We start from the raw sequence: 19,849 nt of genomic DNA on the forward strand, positions 1-19,849 counted from the left end.
TCTTTTTTTCACAAAGGCAGAAGATCATAGCCAACGCGTTTCGTCTCCCAAAGAGACTTCTTCAGGGCTTCCCAAAGTAAAAACAGTGTATTCATACAGGCACTTGTTTATATCAATTGTATTGAAGTCCAATATTCTGAATAATTCTATGTAATGAACAACATCAGCAATGGCATGGTATCCCGCAGCTAAGGTTCGCCTAGTGTTTAGATTTACAAGTATTGTCAAAGCCCTAGGTGCCACCTTTGTGGCCTCTTGGCTCTGCTGTTTTGCATGGGTACTCACAAACAGTTTCCCAAGTGCCACAAAGTGTGGTCCGTGGTGGCCCGAGGACTACTTTGATGCCAGCATAGTGGGAGTGGGGCTTTTTAAGGAGAGGGGTTAGGTTGACGCTATCGATAGCTTGGGAGATTCAAGTGCAAAAAAGATTAGTATTAAAGTGGAATGAAATAAAATTGCAAAACGTGAAATCAGAAATCCTGGGATCAATCGCCGGCTTCCATACTTCACCAAACTGTGTGATCCTAGACAATTGTCTAATTTCCCTTTGCCTCCTAAGTTCAGGGGGCCTCATTTATGAGGCCTTGCATCAGTTTTGTGCTGCTGATGTGTCACTTTTTGTGACGCATCGGCGGCGTAAAACATGACTCCTGTTGCGCACTATTTACAAAGTGACGCATCTAAGCAGATGCGTCACTTTGTAAACCCCTGCGCTACATTTTACCTGCGTCAGGTATAATGTATGCAGAGGGGCGTTCACCCGCAAAAAGCCTCGTAATAGTGACGCAGTGAAATCTAGGAGATTTCACTGCGTCACTTTTAGGACGCTGTTGCGTCAAAATCTTGCGCCTGCCTCACAGCAGGCGTAAGACTGATGCAAGCCCTTTCACATGGGGCTTTCCCTATGTGAAAGGAAGCATTGCTGGAGTTGCGTCACTTTTGTGACACACTCCAGCAATGCGTCACTTTTGCGCCTACAGATACGTCAGAAATACTGACGTATCTGTAACTCCTTGCAACATGATGCGTCATATTATAAATATGACGCATCAATCATGTCGCAGGGAGAGCGCATTGAAAAGTGACGCATCGTTGTTTTCACGCAGCGATGCGTCACTTTTCATAAATGAGGCCCAGGATATTTGGTGTACTAAACTTGTCTTATTTATTTATTTATTCAGAGTTTTATATAGCGCGCACAAGATCTTTACAGATATCAGAGCGCTTTACAGAAACAAGGGTGAGGATAGCAGGAGGGTGACGCAACATAAAATTGGGTGCAGTATAAGTTCAATAACATGATCAGAATGCAGTCATGTGCTGATAAAATATCAATAAACAATCAGGTAATCGATAATATAAGACAATACTTAGTCTTTGATCCAACTAAATAGAAATAGATATGAGAGCTTAGGCTAAAGGGATGGCTTATGACAATATCTAAAAGTTACAAAGAATAGGGGTAGGGACATCGAGTTTCAGCAAACTACCGAGAATAGTCTAGTAATAGGTGGTTAGTGAGTAGCATAATAGGGTCTACTGATCATAGCAGAGTTATGACAAACAAGAAGAAAGAAAGTATCATAATCAGGAAGAATATGATATTATTTGACATTAGACAATCATGTAGCCAAAGATACCATTGTGGTGCGGAGTCTCTGATCAACAAACAATAGAGTTCAGGTGTACTTAGCCATAAGGATGGCTTTCACCTCTTTCTTGAAGAGGGCCGTGGAGGAGATAAGCCTGGTTTCCGGAGGGAGTGCGTTCCAGATCCTCGATGCCATCCCTGAGAAGGAGCGTTTGTAAGTTTTTTCCTTCCGGAATCTGCGGGGTTTCAGGAGTAGATTTTTTGTACTTCTATTGGATCTCGATCCTCCTGATATAATCACCTTTTGTGTGAGGTAGTTGGGTGCCTTGTGGTGCACGGCCGAGTGCGTCATAACAGCAATTTTCAGTTGTATTCTGGCTTCAAAGGGCAGCCAATTCAGGGATTTCAGGTCCGGGGATATATGTGAGTGTTTTCTTGAACCAGTAATGAGTCTTGCGGCAGCGTTCAAGGAGGCTCTTAGGGGTGCAGTTGTTGCTAGAGGGAGACCACTGAGTGTCACAATTCCATAGTCTATGCGGGGGATGACGAGGGCTTGTACAGCATTTTGGAAGTCTTTGGCTGGGAGGAAGGGTTTCAGCTTCCTCAATGTGTTGATTTGGAAATTAGCTCCTTTCGTTGCTATGCTAATGTGCTGTTGCATGTTGAGCTTTGCGTCAAGTGTGATACCTAAGGATTTCGCAGAATCCACAATGGTGGGCAGGACATTAAATGCTGTTAGGTGATTGAGCCAGATTTGGGTAGTGGTAGTTTTCGCAGGGGGTGATATCAGTAGGAACTCAGTTTTCAGAGCATTTAGTTTGAGGTGGTTGTCGGCCAACCACGATTGGGTCTTTATAAGAGTGTAGTTCAGGAGTTTGATATCATCCAGGGATTGTACCTTTAGGTAGAGTTGAGTGTCATCGGCATACATATGGAAGTGTACATTGGAAGCTTGGAGCAAGGTGGCGAGCGGTTCCATGATGAGGTTGAACAGTGTGGGTGAGAGGGAGGATCCTTGTGGAACTCCTAGGTCGACTGGCACAGGCGAAGACAGCTCATTATTGATCTTGAACTTCTGAGACCGGTTATGTAGGAAGGAGGTGAACCATTTGAGAACAGTCCCGGATAAGCCCATTCTAGTGTTTAGTAGCTCCAGGAGGTTCTCATGTTTGACCGTGTCAAATGCTGATGAAAGGTCGAGAAGGATGAGGAGGCATGAATCATTGCGATCCAGGATTTGGAGGGCGTCATCAATTATGTGAGTCATGGCCGTTTCCGTGCTGTGTTTCGCTCGGAAGCCTGATTGATGAGGGTTGAGGAGGTCAAACTTATCAATGTGTTTTGTTAGTTGGAGTTGTACACATTTTTCCAGCAGTTTGGCCAGGGTGGGGATGTTTGTGATGGGACGGTAATTGTTTAGGTCAGACGGGTCAGCTGTAGGTTTCTTGAGTAAAGGCGTGACTTGCCCCACCTTGAGAGAGTCAGGAATGAGACCTTGTTGAAGGGAACTGTTAATGATTTTGGTCCAGAGTAGAAGGAGCATGGGGGTGAAGTCTTTTACAGCATTAGCAGGTAGGGGGTCTGAGAGGTGATTGGAGGGCTTCAAGGTGCCGAGCAGTCTGTGTATTGCTTCTTCAGAGTAGGTGTCGAAGGACGTCCATGATGCGCTATTCTTAGGCTGAGTGTTAGACATTCTGATGCGGCCAAGGTTTTGGCTTACATCATTGAGGAGATCAATTCTTAAGTTGTCGGTCTTTAGCTTGAAGAAAGCAGAAAAGTCTTTGCTGTTTGAGATATCGCTTGTTGTATTATTAGATTGTAGGCGTTGCGGCTTTGTTTGACTTTTGACTAGTTCGAACAATTTTCTTGGTCGGTTTTTCGCTTGGTCAAGCTGGAGGTTAAAGAAGTCAGATTTCGCACGCTTGATTTTCCTAAAGTAGGCATTTCTCTTGTTCTTGAGCAATTTGCGATGTAGTGATGAGGGGTCAGCTCTCCAAGTGCGCTCTGCCGATCGCATAGCACGCCTGTCTTCATTAAGTCTGCCGTCATACCAAGGGTTCGAGCTCTTGGTAGAGACTCTCTTTAGTTGCAGGGGGGCGGTTTCGTTGATTGAGTTCATAGAGTCGAGGTAGAGGTCGGTCAGTGATTGAACATCAGAGACATCGGCAGGGGGAAGGAGGAGCCTGTAGGTGTGGGGAGGTAGGGAGTTGGGGTCAAGATTCTTCATGTCCCTTTTCCAGATCTTGGATTTGGTGGGTTGAGCCGGGGAAGGTTTGACTTTTTCATTGATAAAGAAGGTGATGATGTGGTGATCTGACCAGTCACAAGGTTGGATTGCCCCCAGTTGGGTAGAGTCCTCTTTGGCGATGATGAGATCTAGTATCGACCCTTTATCATGTGTTGGGCTGTTGCAGATTTGGGTGAGGTCAAGCGCTTTAAGGAAAGTTTTGAGACTATTCACCACTGCGTCTTTCTGATCGTTCCAGTGGAGATTAAAGTCACCCAGGTAAATTTGAGTGATCTGCCGACCAGCGTTGGAAGTGATAGTGTCCATGAGTTGTTGGGTGAAGATGAGGTTGTCCCCAGGCGGGTGATAGATGAGATGTAGAGCACATACTGGTTTGCCTTCGCTGGAGATATCGAGGCAGTAGAGTTCACAGGAAGTGAGGGAGGGGGAGGTGACTTTGGTAACGGAGATATTGCTCTTAAAAATGCATGCGATTCCCCCGCCCGTCTTGCCGGACCTGTCGAGTCTGATAATGTGGTAATTGGGGGGAACTAGTATGTCCATAATAGGCGTGGAGGCTTCTGTTAGCCACGTTTCAGTCAAAATGGTTAGGTCAAGATCCATTGATGTGACGAGATCTGCAATGTCGGAGGAGTGTCTCTGGGCCGATCTGCAGTTGAGAAGGATGCATTTGAGTCTGGGGGTGAGAATGGAGGACGAGTGTTCTAGAGATAGGGGGACTTTTCTGAGGTTGTTTGGGACAGAAACTCTGTTGCTTAGAGTTGGGTGCCTAAGGGGATTTGTGAGAATTGTAGGTATGGGGAGGTGTGTGGGCGTTGTGTGTTTTACCGGACCTGGGCCAAATGAGCGAAGGAGGGTGCATAAGTCGCGGTCCGACAGGGAGTTAAGGGCACGCCGGGGGCGGTGGGTGTTGCTGTGGGCGGGGATAGTGGGCCAGTGCGGAGAGAGTTGAGTGCGAGGGACTGTGGGGAGAGTGTGTCGTTTGTTGGCTACGGTGGTGGTCGTTGTGGGTCGGTGTTGTCTGGAGGGTGTGCAAAGGAGCTCTTTGATGGTCCGGAGCTCGTCTTTGAGTTGTAGGAGGGTGGATAAAATCAGGTCCAGATGAGTATTGGGGATAGTGTTTGTGATGTGTGCCATGGGCGAGAGGTTGAGAGGGGAGTTGGGGGGCGTATTTGGGGCGGCGAGGTGGGGTATGCTAGCGTTAGTGGAGGGCTCTGCGGTAAAAGTGGGTGGGGTGGCAATCGGTGGGTGCGAAATTTTGTGTGCGAGGGGTGTGGGTGATGAGGGGGGAGGGTAGGGTGTAATGGTGGGGTCGTCGGTGGGAGGCGGCGCCGGTGAGCTGTGGGATGAGTAAAGGTCGCAGACAATAGGGGTGGTAAGAAGGAAGTGGGGGCTGAGTATGGGGGGGAGAGATGGGGAGATGTTATTGTATGGGAGGAGGCGAGTTCTAGTGTGCTAGTTGTGAGTGTGGGGGAGTGGGGGGTGAGAGTGGGTGGGAGGGTAGAGTGGGAGGAAGATCTCCCGCGGGGGGGGAGGGAGTTATACTCCGGGCGTTGGTGCATTCAGTGAGACTCGTGTGAGGTGAGAGGTGGGGGGAAGGGTGGGTAGGGGTATGTTGGATGTATGAGGGGGAATGATCTTCGTCTGTGGATGAGGGGTGTGGGGGGGTAACGTTGGGTGTGTGAGTAACTATAACATTGTCTTGTGTTTATTTTATTAAACTATAATGTTCACCATGTTTAATAACAACCCAGACCACCTAGGAGGTTGCATGTGACAACTGACGTCCTCTTGGTTCATTGTTGTCAGGGTGGGCGGAGGCATGAATGTTTCTATGTTCATTTTTTAAAACTATCAGTTTTGAAATACTTCTGAATGCACTGATATAATCTGATTTTCTAAGGTGAAAGGCATCTTAATGAAATACACTTTTTTGGATTTCGAAGAGACTTTATCATATTTTTACAAGTTTGTGCTAAAGATCTTAAAAAACATAGCGGCATATTAGCAAGAACCTCGTTAAAATGATCGCCGTTTTAGCGGCTAGAAACTGTTGCTAAAACGGCGCTAATGGGCTTGCTAATATGCGTTAAAGAATTCCAATAGAGGCCCAGGTTAGATGTGCAGGACTTTGAGCATCAGTGCTCTGGAGCGTCCCTGATGCTCGGCAGCATGGCTAAAGAAGAATGAATAAAATAAAGCCATGCTGCGGCCACCGGGGTACATTTCTAGGCCCGTGCACCATGGATAGGCGAGTCTATGAATGGCGCTATTTTTCCTTTTTATTTACCAATCCCAGTTGGATTGGTAAATAAAAAGGAAAAACTATGAGTAAAAGCATTTGGTGTGTTTTTTTTAATTATTTTAATCAGGAGCTTGGAAGAGCAAAGAAGCGAAAAACAGAGCAACGTAGAGCTGGGGGAGAAAAGAGAACAGACGAGAGAGGGAGCTATCTGGGGCCTTGGGGAAGAAGCGCATGGGTGGGGCAGAAGCAGGGAGGTGCGAGAGCAACACAGCACTGAGGGGGAGGAGAAGCACACTATGCAAACAGCTGGAAAACACATGCACTCCTATGGACTGCTTAAGACAAAAAAAAAAAGTAGTTCCATAAAAACAAGTAGTGGAAGGACAAATAAATTGTCAATGCTTCAGGGGAGGGACCGCCACAAAAAGGACAGGACAAACAATCCAATAAGAAGTAGAGAAGTGACAGTGACAGTAAAGGTAACCAATGGTAAATGTTGGGCTGGTTGTATGTGGAGAAACCCACAATATCCCTCTCGCCTCCAGACAGCGGCTCTGTCCGGTGGCCCGCTTTGGCTACAGACGGCCACTGTAAGGCAGCCAGGCCTGCTCTGATGCGGCTGAGTGTGCAAACCTTGAGTACCAGCCCCGCAGCCGCAGTCTGCACTAGTTGCAGCCTCCTGATCTGCCCTGGGGTGGGCCTCACAGACCGCCCTTGGCGCAGTCTAGTTTGGTGCACGTGAGGGAGCAAACACATGTTTTATGAGAAGCTAGGATATAGATTTCACTTACCTGAGTGCCAACCCTGCAGAGGGGAGCACTGACGCCACGCGCCAATGAAAGTTGATGTTGGAGCCCCAACAACGCGCAGGTGGTTCAGCATGGGAGGTTGTTGGGCTGAATAGATCACGGGATAGGAGATGGGACCCCAAGCCAGAAATATGTGGCTGAGACCTGGAGATAGGTGAGCCCACAAATTAAAACAAGCATTTACAATGCAACGGTTTCGCCTTTGGAAATGTTAAAGCTATTTGCAATGTAAATGACAATGGCAATTATTTATCTGTTTTCAAAACCAACACATAAATACAAATGTTGTCATTTACAATGCCAATAACTCAAACTTTTCCAAAGGCGAAACCGTTGCATTGTAAATGCTTGTTTGTTTAGGCTGAAACAAAATCTAGGAGGCCTGCTGTCACACGGGGACCAGACGTAGAACAAGGTTGGGAGGAACCACAAAGGAGCGGTGGGCTGTATGCTATGGGCTTTTCTAATGTGGGTCTGTGGAATCCTCTTGATGTCATAGGCACTGCCTGGGGGCCTTGGGCGGTGACATCACGGGGTTCCATGTCAGTTTGCGGAGCGGATTAGTAAAGTGCCTGGCAATACAGACACAGGTTGTTTGCTGCCATTACATTTTAGTGAAGACTTCTTTAAGCGTACTTTGAATTATTATTGCAACAACACAAGAAAACATGCTGCAAAAAGGAACAAAACTCATTGACTCAACATGGAATGTCAATAACAAAAGAAAAAGTAAGCCCTTGAATGTTAGCAGTGGGAGAATACAAGCCATCCAATCAAGAAGACGGTCCATCAAGGGGAGAGACAAACAGAAGAGGAGGAGGAAAGCAATCGAATTAAAATCAAACAAATGCGAGTGACCACAAAAACAATAGTAAGCAATAACTGTAACCCCCCTTAAGGTTTGATAGGGTCCACGAGTCTTTTGACAAATCACAGCTAAAAGCTGTCTGTAGGAGAGACCCAAACACTAAAAAGACAAACTTGTCTTTAACTCAAATGATAATTAATTTTCCCATTGCTTATTTAATCGGCGGTTTCTACTGGCACATAGCCTCCCTTGATAAATGTGGCTGTTCTTTGTTATCAACAAAAACGTCCCGTTATGATGAAATGCGGAGCAGGTCTGAAGTACCCGAAAGAATTCTTGGAAGACAGTGAGTGGTCCTGTCAGCTGAATGCTGTCGATCTTGCAGCTTTGACTCCGTACAGCGGGTGAGGCACCCTCCTTACCGCCAGGGGAAGCGACTGCTGAAATTTACTTCTGTACGGGACACCCAAAGCAGTGTGTTTTCTACTCATAAGGTGTCTCCTCACTGCATTAACTCCGGGGTCACAGACCAGCGCCGCCAGGCCCTCGCCACCTCGGTGGCCTCCCTCTGGGGCAGCCGGGCGCTCTCTGAGGACAACCTTCTGCCGCCTGCTTCTAGAATCTTCTATCTCTGACGTATGAAGGGCTGCCTTATGACGTCACGTGACGTACTTCAAACACTTTTTTTCTGAGCGGTGTTATTACATATCCTCGGTGGTTAACAGCGGAGTGTTCTAGCGAACACTTTTTACCCCAGTATCACGAAAGTGGCTGTGGTAGTCTGTGACGCGCATGTCTACATACATGAGGCAGAATCAGTCCTGCTATGTTTCCTATGTCGCCGCATGGCTAGCTGCTCCAGTCCAGGTGTGCTTTTGTTTTAGATGTAGGTTTGTGTATTTCACTACGAGTTCTAGAATTCAAAGGAAAACAAGCACCTACGAGGACACAGGGGTCGGGAGACGACACGGAGGGCGGGAGATGACACGGAGGGCGGGAGGGGGGCGGGAGACGACACGGAGGGCGGGAGATGACACGGAGGGCGGGAGGGGGGCGGGAGACGACACGGAGGGCGGGAGATGACACGGAGGGCGGGAGGGGGGCGGGAGACGACACGGAGGGCGGGAGGGGGGCGGGAGACGACACGGAGGGCGGGAGGGGGGCGGGAGAGGACACGGACGGCGGGAGGGGACACGGACTGCAGGAAACGTGCACAGGACAGCGAGGGTGGGGCGGGGAGGCACACGGAGGGGGCGGGAATGGACAGCGCATCTCCGCCCAGGGAAAAAATCTCGGGAACGCCCCCGAATCTGGTCCGGCCTTGACGGACAGATCCGGCACTCAATGGCTAGCCTCCATTTATGGAGCTAGCCAATGAGAGCCGGGGGACGTTCCCGAAGTGCTTAGTGTAGACATAGGATTTCACCTGCGCTGAAAGTCTGCGCAGAGCGCAGCCTTTCGGCAGGCGAAACCCAAAAAAGAAACAAGCCTGCGCTGAGCCAAGGGACTGGTTTGGGTTTAGGACCCTGTGCACGAGACGAGCCATGAAAATATTTGTCACATAAACAGTGCCACAAACATCTTGGATAAATATTGTAAAGTCTGTTCACATTTTTTAGAAAGCGTGATTATTTTAGATGCAGAAAATGTTTCACTTCAGTACATCAGATGACATCCTTACAGTGAAGGCAGCATCCCGAGAGTCCACCGCTGTCCCCAGCAGATGTGCACTGTTCTGTGAGCATCTGCAGCAGCCAAAGATTGTGCAAAGAGCGCCCTCTGGTGGCCGACACGAGTACTGCATGAGGATTGCATCTTTACGGATCTGAGCCCTCGGCTGCGGTCTTCGTGCTTCAAACACCCTCAGAGCAGAGCTCACGCCCAACACAACAACATGTCTTAAGAAACAATTAAAAACGGCTGATCATGCACAGCATACTCCTGTACATCTAAACTTCTTCCTTTATGACTTTCCCTGCGTCTACACTCAGCACGACTTTAGTAATTAGAAACATTTTTAAAGAAAATACCTTTTTCGTGACATGGTGCTGTGAATGTAGCTTCAAGGTGTTTCGGCCGAGGTCGGATGCATGTGTTCTCTGTGCAGGTGTGTGCTGACCCATGCACACACCCTCCTGTTCTGCTGGTGATGACGCGGCCTCTCCCTGTTCCACCTTCGACTCCTGCCTTTGAAAGGCCTTGTATTGTGAACCCGGCGCAGCTCCCTCTGCTCGTCAGCACCCTGTGATCCTGGGCACATCCGGGGCTCCTTCAGCACGTGGCGGCCTCTACTCTAGCGCGGGGGCAGCCACGGGCTCTACAAAGAATCTCACAGAACATTAGTCTGTCTGTCAGGGCGCTGCACCCCACCCCGACAGACAGAAGACCCCCACAGTGTGAGAACAGCGCCAGCCCGAGGCCCCTGCGGGTTCACAGACCCCCGCCCGGCCAGGCCCAGAGCAGGGGTCTGTGTCTGAGACACACACAAGGAGTGCACCCCACACCGGGAGTGTTCTCGCACAGTCAGGCGGGATTATTATTTCCGTTTGGGACCTTGAAAAAGGATTCAGAGCAGTAATATGGGCAGTGAGTCTGCTGCCCCCACTCTGAGGCCTCCGCTCCGGACGTCGGGGCATCTTTAAGACAAACAAGTGATCTAAAGTGTTTTACAAAGTCAGCTGTCTCCTACAGAGACTTCTCTGTCCCACTTAAATAACAATGGGGGGGGGTGCACAACTTATAGAGTCCAATAGATCAAAGGTATATTGAAAAAGTCTCTTCTTTATTAGATCAAATTAATTCAATAAAATTCAATTTAAAACCAGTTGAATCTAAATATCAGCCAACGCGTTTCGCTCCCACATTGAGAGCTTCCCCAGGGCGTGACAATAGCTTCAAGTAATCAATTTCAGCAAGAAAACAATACGAATAATGATGATGCTAATGCAATTAAAGGCAGCACGGTAGGTATTACTGGAGCCTGTTGTTGTCCAGAGGGTCCTTGAGGTCATAAAAGGTCAAATATTGTTCCTGCGATTAGGGACAGTAGTAGAGAGGCAGTAGTCCTGATCGCACCAGTCCCACGCTTCTCAAAGTCCAACTATACACTTCAAGGGCAAAAATCAGTGTCAAATTGGTGCTCAAAACATCCACTATTTTTTCTTATATTCTCACACCGAGACCTCAAGGGAATCTAATATTTGTAAAAGGAATTTGATCCAAATTGAAGGCTTGCAATAACAAGCACAGGTTATTATCCTCACGCTGTAGATCCACGGGTCTCTGTCCCACACCTGTCTCTCCCCGCTCTGTGTGTGGCACAGCTGTCTCACTGCCTCGGTGCTGTCTGTTGCATGCAGTTTTCTGGTATGGAGTCAATCAATCAATCAATCCATTTGTAAAGCGCACAACTCACCAGTGAGGGTCTCAAGGCACTGGGAGGATGTGGGAGAGGAGTGCTGCCACTGCTCAAACAGCCAGGTCTTGAGAAGTCTCCTGAAGGCCAGTAGGTCCTGGATCTGCCGTAGGGGGATGGGGAGGGTGTTCCAGGTTTTAGCGGCACAGTGGGGGATCGATCTGCCGCCGTCGGTCGTTTGTCGGATGTGGGGGGACGGTGGCGAGTGAGAGGTCGGCAGAGCACAGCTGGCAATTTGGGGTGTAGAAGCTGAGTCGTTCATTGAGGTATGCTGGTCCGGTGTTGTGGGGTGCCTTGTGTGTGGGTGAGGAGTTTGAAGATAATCCTCTTGTCGACGGTGAGCCAGTGCAGTTCTTTCAGGTGGGGTGTGATGTGGCTGCGGCGGGGGATGTCAAGGATGAGGCGTGCAGAGGCGTTCTGTATGCGTTGTAGTCATTTCTGGAGTTTGACTGTGGTTCCTGCGTAGAGGGCATTGATTGCCGTAGTCCAGTCTACGGCTGACGAGGGCCTGGGTGACCGTCCTTCTGGTTACGGTGGGGACCCACCTGTAGATCTTGCAGAGCATGCGGAGGGTGTTGAAGCAGGAAGAGGAGACGGCGTTCACTTGCTGGGTCATTGACAATGCGGAGTCCATGTTGACTCCCAGGTTGTGTGCGTGGTTCGTGGACATCGGTGCAGCTCCCAGTGCGGCCGGCCACCATGAGTCATCCCAGGCAGAGGGGGTGGATCTAATGATGAGGACCTCCGTCTTGTCTGAATTCAGTTTCAGGTGGCTGATCGACATCCATTCGGCGATGGCCTTCATTCCTTCGTGGAGGTTGGATTTTGCGGTGGTGGGGGCCTTGGTGAGGGAGAGGATCAGCTAGCTGGGTGTCGTCGGCATATCAGACGATGTTGAGGTCATGCAATCTGGCGATGTTGGCGAGCGGTGCCATGTAGATGTTGAAGAGTGTCGGGCTGAGGGACGATCCTTGGGGTATGCCGCAGATTATCTTGGAGTCTCTAGAGCGGAATGGGGGGAGGCGGACACTCTGGGTTCTGCGGGCGAGGAAGGAGGTGGTCCAGTCCAGTGCTTTGTCGTGGATCCCTGCGTTGTGGAGGTATGTGCGGAGGGTGTGGTGGCAGATGTGTCAAAGGCAGCCGAGAGGTCCAGGAGGATGAGGGCTGCAGTTTCACCATTGTCCATTATGGCCCTGCTGTCGTCGGTTGCAGCGTTGAGGGCTGTTTCGGTGCTGTGGTTGCTACGGAATCCAGATTGGGACGGGTCCAAGATGTTGTTCTTTTCGAGGAAGGAGATCAGTTGCCTGTTGAAAATCTTCTCAATGACTTTCACCGGGAACGAGAGGAGGGAGATGGGCCGGAAGTTCTTGAGGTCCTTGGGGTCGACTTTGGGTTTCTTGAGGGAAGGTGATGGTCTTGAAGGAGCTGTTAATGATTTTACGGAGATGGGGTGCGATGGTGGAGCTTACTTTGTTGCAGATGTGGTGCGGGCAGGGGTCCGATGGTGAACCTGAGTGGATGGTATTCATGATTTTGATGGTGTCTTCGTCATTGGCATGGTTCCAGAAAAGCAGGGGGTCGATGTCGATGTGACTGGGGGGTGGTGAGTCTGAGGTGTCTGTGTCTGTGTCGGGGAGGCCTGGTTGCTGAAGCTGTCATGGATGTCTGCGATCTTGCAGTGGAAGGAGGTGGCTAGGGAGTCACAGAGGTCTTGTGATGGTGGGATGTCATTGGAATTGGAGCTGGGGTTGGAGAGTTTCTTCACGATGTTGAAGAGCTCTTTCTATTGTGTGCGTTGATGTCAATGTGCTCTTTGAAGGATGTCCTTTTGGCGGTACGGATGAGTTGGTGGTGTCTGCGGATGGCGCTCTTGTAGGCTGTGTTGCTGTCTGGTGTCTGTTCGTGCAGCCACTTCTTCTCGAGCCTATGGCAGGCCTGCTTGGATGCCTCGAGGTCGGCGGTGCACCCGATGGCTTTCCTGTTGGAGCGTCTGTTTGAGGATTTCTTGATCGGGGCAAGAGAGTTGGCCCAGTCATCGATCCATTGCCTGAGGCTGAATGCGACAGAGTCGGTGTCGGTAGTCTCCGTTGGTGGGTTTCGGACGAGGGTGGTGACTAGCTGGTCTTCGGTGACTTTGCTTCAGCTGCAGTAGGGGGCCCATTATGGCCGGTGGTGCTTGGTGGGCTTCTCGAAGATGTAGTGGGCACAATGGTGGTCGGTCCAGAGGAGTTCGCTAGTGTGGCTGAAGGTGACATGTTTGCTGGCTGAGTCAATGGGGGTGCGCTCGTTGTTGGATTTGGACGGAGCATCTGAAGGAGTCCTCTGAAGGCGGGTGAAAGGTGCTATCAGCGCTTCGTGAACACTCGGTGTATCAGGACTGTAAGGGGCTCTGTGTGCTGTTTACTGTGAGGGCGGGACTGCGAGTCCCAGCAGGAATAGCGCTCAGGACATCAGCGCACCTGCGACTCTTCCCGCCCTCCCCCCTTCCTCCCTCCCCTGCAGCCAATAAAACACTGCCCGCGGCCCCCGCTCCGCGGGTGCCGCTCGTTGTTGGATTTGGACGGAGCATCTGAAGGAGTCCTCTGAAGGCGGGTGAAAGGTGCTATCAGCGCTTCGTGAACACTCGGTGTATCAGGACTGTAAGGGGCTCTGTGTGCTGTTTACTGTGAGGGCGGGACTGCGAGTCCCAGCAGGAATAGCGCTCAGGACATCAGCGCACCTGCGACTCTTCCCGCCCTCCCCCCTTCCTCCCTACTTAGCCCCGCCCAGTAACGCGCACGCGGAACGCGCGCGGGCGGGCGCCGGGCTAAGCCCGGGCAAAGGGCGGGCCGTTTTAGGCCGTTAGAGGCCGGTCGAGACCGGACCGGGCAACCCCCCTGACGTCTGCCTATCACTGGGACCTTTTGTGACTTTGTCTTTTATTTTGAAGGCGCCCTTCACAACAATGGCCGCCAGAGAGACCAGGAGCAAGGCGGCCCAACAAGTATCAGGTACCATGGAAAAATTTCTTTTTAAGTCTAATCCATTGGAAAAAAAAGGTCCTTGTGTGCTAGAGGGACTTTGTGAGGAGGGTATCGACAATTTGTCCATGGCTTCTCCGGGCTCATCAGTCAATGCTAGCACACCTTTACTGCTTGATGCTACCCACCTGTCACTTTTGGACAGCATAGACCAGACCATTGAGTCAGTCCTACAACAACTGAGGACACCTCTATCTTCGAATAGAGATGGAGATTTATTACGCTTGTCAGGGGTTGTAGAGCTTTCCCCCAATCCCGCTCATGCAGAGTCTGTACTACAAGAGGTGGGTTCTGACGCAGCAGACCAAACGAACCAGAGAAGCAGCATCGGATATCATACAACTAAAAGGAAGAGATCAAGGAAACCCAATGGCGTAAAAAGGGCGAAAACTGACTCAATCTCGACCTTTCAAGTTGACACTGAAGATACTGTAAATTCAGCAGGGGTTTCTCCTGCTAGGAATGGGTCGGCTCCAGTCAGCCCCTTATTTACTTCATCTGTCCCTGTGCATACTGGGCCATTTATTTTTGGCAGGGCCCCTCCTTCTAATATTACAGATGTGTCCATTAGCCTACTAACGGACACTGTCAGGAACCTTTTGAATCCCCTGACCATCAGGTTGGACTTTATAGAAGCCAGACTGTCGACCATAGAAAAATTTTGTATTGATCATAATAGTGTGGATTCTGGGCTGGGAACAAATTCAAGTGGGGCTCACAGGTCCAATGCTGGGTCAAGTCAGTTACCTCTAGTCCCAAACATCCAGGTTCTAAATAGTCAGACTGTTCCTGTGAGGGCAGTGGCTAATATTAGTTCTACAAATGCCCCCCCTTTGCCTGTTCCAGCTGGGCCGTGTCACTTGCCCCCAGTTCCAGTTTTAAGCAGTCAGGCTTCCAATCCTCAAACATCTCACCTAAGGGCAGTTCCAAATACTAGTTCTGATTTAGCCCCCCCATTGGCCCCACAGGTGCCTCTCATACAGAGGCCACCTGTACCTGCTCCCAGAAGGTCAAAACAGCATGCTCAGTCAATTCAACCCAGCCAGGATAGACCAGTCACTGTGCAGGTCGGCTGCCCTACTAGTCCCAATACAAGGCGTAGGGTAGTCAACCTGCCCCCTGAGGCAGTAGCGTACACTGCAATTCTGGTGGGAGTACCAGAACTCATCAGTGGCGCCATGGAATCACAGGATTCCTTGCGCAACAAGGTGATTAATTGGCTTAATATCCATAGACCCCTCCCATCTCATCTAAAGGGAGAGGTGCTTATGGTAAGAAGGGTCCCATGGATTGGATATACTCACAAGAAATGCGGGGGGGACTGTATAGTTGTAAGCTTTAAAAGCCCACAGGTCGCCCCATACATTTGCAATTGGCTTGGTAGTGCATCCAAAACAGCAATTGATTTGGTGCCCCTTTCATTCTTTTATCCAAGTGCACCCAATCCAGTTGGGAGGAGGGATGATGGTTGGACCAGGGTGGGTTTTGCTGTGGATGGCTCACGCTATAGGCCCAGGTACAATGAGATCCCCACATATGGCAATTTTATACATCCAAATAGATATTCTTGTTTGGACCAGGTAGATTGACCACAAAAGGCGCTCACTATGCAGGTCCCTAACGGAACTGAAAACGGGAAGGAAAGTAGGGATGTGACGATAGCTTTGAGTGAGAGTAATGATAGGGCATATGAACGCCATGGTAGAAGGAATATAGCACTTGGACGCCCAAGGGATTCAGCAGCTGTACCATCTAAGGACCCAATGGGTATTAATTCAGTAGCAGGAGTGGTGAGCGCTTTGACCCTTGCACTAGTTGAGCCAGCTACTAGTGGAACCCCTGATCCACCCTCAGCCACCGCATTAATTTCACCTGAACGATCGGGGTCCAGGACAGGCACCCAATGTTTGAAGGTCCTCTCCTGGAATGTGGCGGGGATAGTAAATAAGGTGAATTCAACTGATTGGGACCTACTGATACAGGGCAGTGATATTTGCCTTTTTCAGGAGACATGGGCGAGGGAATCCCTGAGTAGAACGGGCTTTGAAACCTTCGAAATTCCGGCCAAGTGGAGTGGGAAAGGGAGGCCTTCAGGGGGTTTGGCAGTCTGGGTAGCTTCCCACATTGGATGCCAGGCGGAAAACATCCCTACGTTCTCGCACGACATCCAATGTGTGCTGCTTAGATGGCCTGGTGTAATAGCCCTGGCAATCATTAATGTATACTCGCGCCCAGTTCCCCTGTTTGGGGAATCTTCAACGCTTGATGATTTAGCGTCCTTCCTGGGTCAACTTTCTGGTGACTACAAGATAGTGTTGGGCGGGGATCTTAACTGTCAGTTTGAGCCCCTAGAAGGGTTAAAGGAGGGTGCTCTCACTACGGAGGATGATTTCTGGGGAGTTCCACCATGCTCATCTCCCCAGCCTAAAAAGTGGTCCCCGCTTGCAATACAGATCATGTCCCTCACCCTAAATTTTGGAATGCGGGCCTGTAACGGGCGTACCACGTCAGACACCCCGTCACTGTGCACATTTAATAGGAAGGACCACGAGTCGAGAATAGATTACATCTTCTTAGACATTAGTATGTGGTCCAAAGTCCAAGATTTTAGGGTGGTCCCAAGAACAGACAGCGACCACAACGCTCTTCTTCTGGTAATGCAACATCCTGCACCTGAAGTAAGGTCTCCGACTCCCATTGGTGGCGATGACCCTGGGAATTTGGTTCTCGCCACAAATAGGCGTCGGGTAAAATGGGGGAAGCTGCTAAATACAGAAGGTAGCTTGGGCAAATTATTTGAAATAGCACTCCCAAAGTTTGAAAAAGTGGAAGACCTTATAAATTCATCGAGTCCCGATGATTACAACAAGCAACTAGCGCAAATCCATGAGGAACTAGTTAGTGGTCTCGCTGAGGTCTTCTACCCACTGGTACGGCTACGCCGGAAAAAGACCCGTACCCCGACCTGGTACAATAGCAGCTGTAGGAAGATTAAGTCTGACTTAGTTGCTACTATAAAAACAGGATCCAATAAGGCCAGGGTGCAAGAACTAAGAAGGGATTATAAAATGGCAATGAAAACTGCCAGGGCCGAGTGGGACTGGGACCGTTGGCATGATCTATCTGATGCCCTAGACGCTAAGGACTCGAGGAAATTTTGGGCCCTGGTGAACACGGGAACAGGGGAACTTAAATCGGCAGTGGAGCCTAATATTGCCCCCGCTGTCTGGGAGGCTCACTTTGGGGGACTCTATCGGGACATGAACCTGCCATCTGGTGATGTAGAGCCCGAGGCCCCTGCTTCCACGGGAGCAGCTTTAGAATTCACCCTAGGTGAGGTGGCGAGTGCTATTGAGAGGTTGGCGGTGGGGAAGGCCCCTGGTTTAGACAAGCTACCAGGGGATCTCTTTAGACACCATCCTGAGATCTGGGGCCCGTACCTCCTCATTCTCTTTAACGCCATATTGGGAGGGATGGCGATCCCCTGTTCCTGGCTGGGGGCAGAGATTGTACCTATATATAAGAAGGGCTCTCCTCTGCTCCCAGCCAATTACAGGCCGATCAGCCTTATAGATGTCCCCCAAAAGCTATTCGCGCGCCTCATCTTGAACCATCTGTTAGATTGGGTGGAGGCCAATGACATTCTGAGCCCCCTTCAGGCTGGCTTCAGGAAAAACACGTCCACCATGGACCAGATCTTCCGCCTCGTCCTCCTTTACTGGAAGACAGTGAGGATAGAGGGGGGGAAGGCTGTACATGGTGTTCGTGGACCTGAGGTCAGCCTTTGACCTGGTCCCTCGTAAGAAACTATGGGAGGTCCTGTTAAAGTTGGGGGTACCTCCCCAGATCCTAAATATCATAATTAGGCTACACGACAACAATTATGCGAGGGTAAGGTGTGGGAGGGACGGCAGCCTCTCACCTAGTTTCCCTGTCCGTAGAGGGGTGAGGCAGGGTTGCGTTTTGGCGCCGACCCTGTTTTGCCTCTTTATTAACAATGTTATATCCCATCTGGAAGAGGTTAAAGATAATGATGCCCCATGTCTGGCAGGCAGGAGGGTGCCGGCAATTATGTTTGCCGACGACACCCTCCTGCTTTCCAAGTCCCCGATGGGAATTCAGAGGATTCTTGATGGATTTGGTCTTTTCTGTAAACTACACGGTCTAGAGATCAATACTGAGAAGACCAAATTCATGATATTTAATCCACCAAAAAAAGCCAGACCTAATCCCATCTTGGGTACCGCCAGCCTTGAGAGGGTAAAAACTTTTTTGTACTTGGGAGTAACACTACAGGAAAATCTGTCATGGGATTCCCAGATAGCAAAATCATGTCTAAAATTATCCCAGCTGTCGGGCGCGATTTTGAAGGTGGTTAACACCTCTTCCTACAAGCCTATTAGCCCGGCGCTCGAAATGTACAAAACCCAGGCCAAGGCAGCTGCAACATACGGGAGCGAACTATGGGGGCACAAAGCAGGCCAAGAATTAGCTAGAGTGGAAAATAGCTTTTTAAGACGACTTCTGGCCTTACCACGAGGCACACCACTCTTGCCTCTGAGACTTGATATGGGTCTCCCTTCCATTGCAGAGGCGCTAGAGTCTAGGCCGGTGAGGTTCTGGCATAGACTTTGGTCCACGAGTGAACTTATTCATTACAAGCAAGACCTCATTCATGTCATGAACCTGAATGTAGGCGACAAAATCCCCTGGCTAGCTTTTGTGAAAAAAGAACTATATTCCATGAATTTATCTGAGTTATGGGTGGATCCCGAACATGGCTGCAGAAGGGTTCCTCGCAAACGACTGGTCCAAATTTGCAAGGAGCATAGACTAGCACTCCTGCTGAAAGCACAAAATAGCGGCACCCTCACAAATCGATTCCTGGAATCCAAAAATTCATATGCTTTTGAATCTTTTATGGATTTTATTTATCCCATTTTCGCAAGGAAACTTTACGCACAATGGAGGCTAGGCACTTTGCCCATAAGATCATTCACTTCCAGATGGTCAATGGGCAACGACAAAATGTGTCCAAGCTGCAACATTCACGAGGAGGATGAATTCCACATCATGTTTGTCTGCCCTGCATATGCAAAAGCTAGGAAATATTGGCTAGCGCCTCTTTGTAGAAACTTGGGGTTTAGCAACTACTTACAAGCACATAGAGTAATGAAAACTAATACCTTTGCTCCTATTGTGTTTGCAGTAGCCAAATTCCTTATGGCAGTTTGGTTGGTAAGGAAGAAGAAAATCCTCTAAATGTGCGGACATTGCTATGATCTGGTTTCCTTTTTTTGTATTTACTCATTAAGTGAGTTGGGAAAATAATGGTGTTTTATTTATCCAATTTTTTTTTTTTTTTTTTTTTTTTATTGGAAAAATAAATACATGAATTGTATTTTAAAGCTAATTGTGTGTGTTTTATCTGCATCTTTTATGGTCTTAACGACCGAAATAAAGAATTTTTGGATTGGATGGATTGGTTGAGCGTGTGTCTGGCGGAGTGGGTGGGAGTCGTGACGAGCTGTTTGAGTCCGAGGTTGTCAAGGTTCTCAAGTAGGGTGGTAGAGTTGCTGTCATTGGTGTTTTTGAGGTGGAATTTCAGGACTCCTAGGAGGATGTAGTCCGTGGACGTAAAGGCATGCATGCTGACAAAATCGGTGATGGAGTCTCTGAACTGTGGTCGGATGCCGGAGTGGAGTTTTGGGAT

At 49.4% G+C, this 19,849-nt stretch overlaps 1 protein-coding gene across 1 annotated transcript in view; it reads left to right on the top strand.

Annotated features, from left to right (window-relative positions):
- Positions 1–19,849, top strand: part of LOC144817673 (uncharacterized) — a 499,177-nt gene that overhangs the window by 445,266 nt on the left and 34,062 nt on the right. The gene's annotated exons all lie outside the window — the stretch shown is intronic.

Source organism: Lissotriton helveticus, chromosome 2_1 (genome assembly GCF_964261635.1).
Source record: "Lissotriton helveticus chromosome 2_1, aLisHel1.1, whole genome shotgun sequence".
In the NCBI taxonomy this organism is placed as follows: Eukaryota; Metazoa; Chordata; class Amphibia; order Caudata; family Salamandridae; genus Lissotriton; species Lissotriton helveticus.